Source organism: Etheostoma spectabile, chromosome 18, assembly GCF_008692095.1.
Source record: "Etheostoma spectabile isolate EspeVRDwgs_2016 chromosome 18, UIUC_Espe_1.0, whole genome shotgun sequence".
NCBI lineage: Eukaryota > Metazoa > Chordata > Actinopteri > Perciformes > Percidae > Etheostoma > Etheostoma spectabile.
This window is the reverse complement of record NC_045750.1, coordinates 24,154,883-24,158,879: the sequence shown is the minus strand read 5'-3', so window position 1 is coordinate 24,158,879 and position 3,997 is coordinate 24,154,883.

Here is a 3,997-nt window from a genome sequence, read left to right as displayed (position 1 = left end):
GCAGCTGGTTGCAGAAGAGGTGGCCGAGAAGATCAACCGCACACTGGCTGCTATGAAGCAGTCAACCTCTTCCTCACAATCGGAGGAATCCGTGTGGTGTGTTACACCACAAACAACTAAACACATGGTTTTCCATGTTGCCAACATACTGAGCAGATGCATGGTACGGAGTAACCACATTGAGACCCCTGAAAAAGAAGAAGAAGTACGCCTGATCAGCGTTTCATCTCGGGCATCCAGTCCAGACGACGAGAGCGTGGTTGTGGAGTTCAACGCAGAGAGTACCAACGGCTCTCTATTGGAGTCACAGAGTTCAGACCACATAATTTCTGTGAGCTCAGTGTCTCCAGCTACAACCAAAGAGGAGTTATCCCAGGAAGAGAAGACCTTTCTGGCAGTGTTCCTTGGGAAGCTGCTGGACCACATCGCCCGCTCCACCAAGACATCAGTTATGGACTTGAACTTTGATGAAATTCTGACGAATCTGAGGAAGATTGCTAACGAAACAAGTTTTACTCTCCCACAAACTGTTGGAAACCTCCACTGTGCCATCTTTAAGAAGCTTTGTGTGGAGTTTGGATCCACAAAGCTGCTGCAAGCTGCCATCACGTGTGAAGGTATGGCCTTTGAGGAGGCGGTTGCCAGGGAATTGAGAGTGCAGCAGCAGAAAGCTACAGATGAAAAAAACAGCTTTGTTACAAATGTGAGGAGGATTTTCCGAAGAAAAAGCAACAAAGTAGCTCCTGCGTGTGATGTTGACACAACAGTCATCAAAATCACCAACGACCTCCTCATGGCAGCTGATCTCATCAAAATCACCAACGACCTCCTCATGGCAGCTGATTCTGGACTCCTCACCATCCTCATCCTCCTCGACCTGAGTGCAGCATTGTGACCATCTGTCACCCACCCTCCTCATAGGCTATCTTCCATTGGCATCACCCCCACTCCGTTAGACTGGTTCACATCTTACCTCTCTGGTCGCACACATTCATTCAACTCAAGTCCTGTAATCCATTCCCTCCTCCGTCACTTCAGGTGTGCCCCAGGGCTCTGTTTTGGCCCCTACTCTTCATCATTTACCTGCTTCCCCGGCAATATCTTCCGCAAATTTAACATTCACTTCCACTGTTACGCCTGACACCCAGCTCTACCTCTCCACCACCCTCGTCCACTCTCCCGCCCACCTCCCTTACGGATTGCATCTCTGAAATAAAAATCTGGCTCACCAAAACTCCTCAAATTAAACAGTAATAAAAACCGAGGTTCCCTCATTGGCACCAAAGCCACTCTTTCCAAAACAGACGGTTTTTCTCTCACAATTACAACTGCTCCGTCTCACCCTCCCCCAAGGTTAAGATTCTGGGTGTCATCCTTGACAGCACATTATCCTTTCAACCCCATGTCATACATTACCCGGTTTGCCTACTTCCACCTACGTACATCAATCGCCTCCGCCCCCTCCTTACCCCCCACACTGCTGCAATTCTTGTCCACAGTCTTGTCACTTCCCGTCTCGATTTTTGCAACTCTCTCCTCTTCGGTCTCGCTCACAAATCCCTCCACAACTTCAATGGTCCAGAATTCAGCTGCCCGCATCATAACTCGAACCCCCTCCATCCACCACATCACTCCTGTCCTCCAACAGCTCCACTGCCCCCGGTCCAGTTCCGTATCAAATTCAAAATCCTTCTATTAGCATTCAGCCATCCACAACCGCCCCCCCATATGGTCTGATCTCCTCCAGCGTCCCACTCCCTTCCGCTCCCTCAGATCCTCTTCCTCCATAAACCTGTCTGTCCCCCCCGCCCGTCTCACCACCATGGGGGGCAGAGCATTTAGCCGCTCTGCTCCCCGTCTCTGGAACTCACTACCCCCCCAAATCAGAAACATTGATTCATTCCCCCATTTCAAATCACAACTAAAAACACATCTGTTTATAACTGCCTATTCCACTTAAATGTCTGTTGCTCCGCCTTTTCTGTTGTATAGTATTTGTTTTGCTGGTATAGTATTTGTTTTTTCTGTTGTATAGTATTTGTTTTGCTTTTGTATATTTTGTTTTTTTTTGCTGTATGTATTTGTTTTCTGTTGTATAGTATTTGTTTTTCTGTTGTATAGTATTTGTTTTTCTGTTTATAGTATTTGTTTTTCTGTTGTATATATTTGTTTTGCTGTTGTATAGTATTTGTTTTTGCTGTTGTATAGTATTTGTTTTGCTGTTCTTAATTTATGAATTCCCTGTGCGGCGTCCTTGAGTGCCATGAAAGGCGTCTTTAAATAAAATGTATTATTATTATTATTATTAAGTGTCTCTCCTGGAGAGTGAATCGACACCCCGGCATCAGAAGAAACAGAAGTGCCCTGCCATCATCGAGATGTTCTCTGCCGTAGCCAGGATTCTGAAGAAGCCCTTCACCTACTGCATCGGCCGGGGATCACAGGGTAACAAGCCTTCATCTTGGAAACTTTATAATGACATGGGTCATTTTCCAAGATGAATGCTCACTTTTAAAAATGATGTGTAAGTTTGGTTTCCAAATGTGTTTTTGGAGTTTGTACAGGGCCCACTGGGTTATTATAGTAATCTAAAACTGAATCTAAAACAAAAGTAAACAGTGAAAAATATTTTTAGCAAAAGTAAAAACTAAACTGAAAACTACAACAAATGTTACACAATAGTACCTGGTTAAAAAAAAGAAGCTGTACAAAAAAATGAACATGAGCTCATTTCAGTTTTAGTTTTTTAGCCGTAGTGTTTCACTACGTAAAAAAGAGACTGCAGGAATTTCCGTCAACTCTCGCGACATTGAACCACAGAAAGTGAACAGACTCGACATCCCAGGAAACGGCGCTGTTACACAATTGTTTCACATCGGACACTAATTTAGCACGAAGATTAAACATTAAGGCCATTCCTGTACAAACCGGACAGCAACTTGGGCTTTCAAAGCGAGGCCAATGATGTGTGTTTTAAAACTGCATTCTATCTCATTTCCAGCAGGGGGCGACTCCACTGACTCCAAACAGAAGTCTATAATCACTCTATTTCTCACTTGATTTTTTTACCTTAGACAACATTTTCATAAGGACTTTATGCTCTCAATCAGTAGTTTTAAGACTTCTTCAATATAGCATAATGATAATTTACCAAATTAGGGCCCCGTTTATTTTAAAATGTTGGGTTTTCCCCCGGGTGCTCCGGTTTCCCACTTTCCAAAGAACTGCAACCTAAATTGAATCTCTAAATTACCCACCCATCTGCATTTTGTCTGGACTTTAATAAATGCTGATGAATCTAATACATGGTTGTGATGTCTTTTTATGTCATTATTTACTAGCACATGTATAATAAGAGTCATATCACATTCTCTAGAAATGAAGGTTAAACGAGTTAGCTGGTCTCCAGAAAAGATAAATCAACCACTAGATGGCCACAAACAAGCATCACACTCTTCATGTCATTGTGACTCAACAAGCTGGCGTTAAAGGTGTAAATATACTGGATGCACTGTTAACCCATATTTAAACTTTTTAGTAGTTACTACTTATTCTTTCATGTTTGTTCAAAAACCACATTCATTTTTTAAATCACATTAGTTGTTTGTAATAATCAGCTGAAGTGTGCAGTGCACAGATCATATGAAGCAGAGATAACTAAGGATGGTAAGTTTCTGTTCTTGACTGCAGCAAGGCAAAGGCTCATGGGAAAAACATATATGTTCTGATAGTTTTCTGTCCTAGATAAAGCGTGATTTATTAATGTTCTAATTGGGGGACTGATAGGGTCTGGGAAGTGAAGAGGAGACTTTGATGGAAAAATACAACCTGTGCATTAGTGTCCTTGCTGTTTTACTGAAACTAATGTATTGAGTACGTTGTTCTTGAAATCAAGCTGTCATAAACAACGTGGCATGTTTGAACAGCAGCGCGTCTATTACGTTAGCCAAAAGTCAAATCTCTCCCTTTTGATTTGTAAGAGCATTCTGCCCTTTGA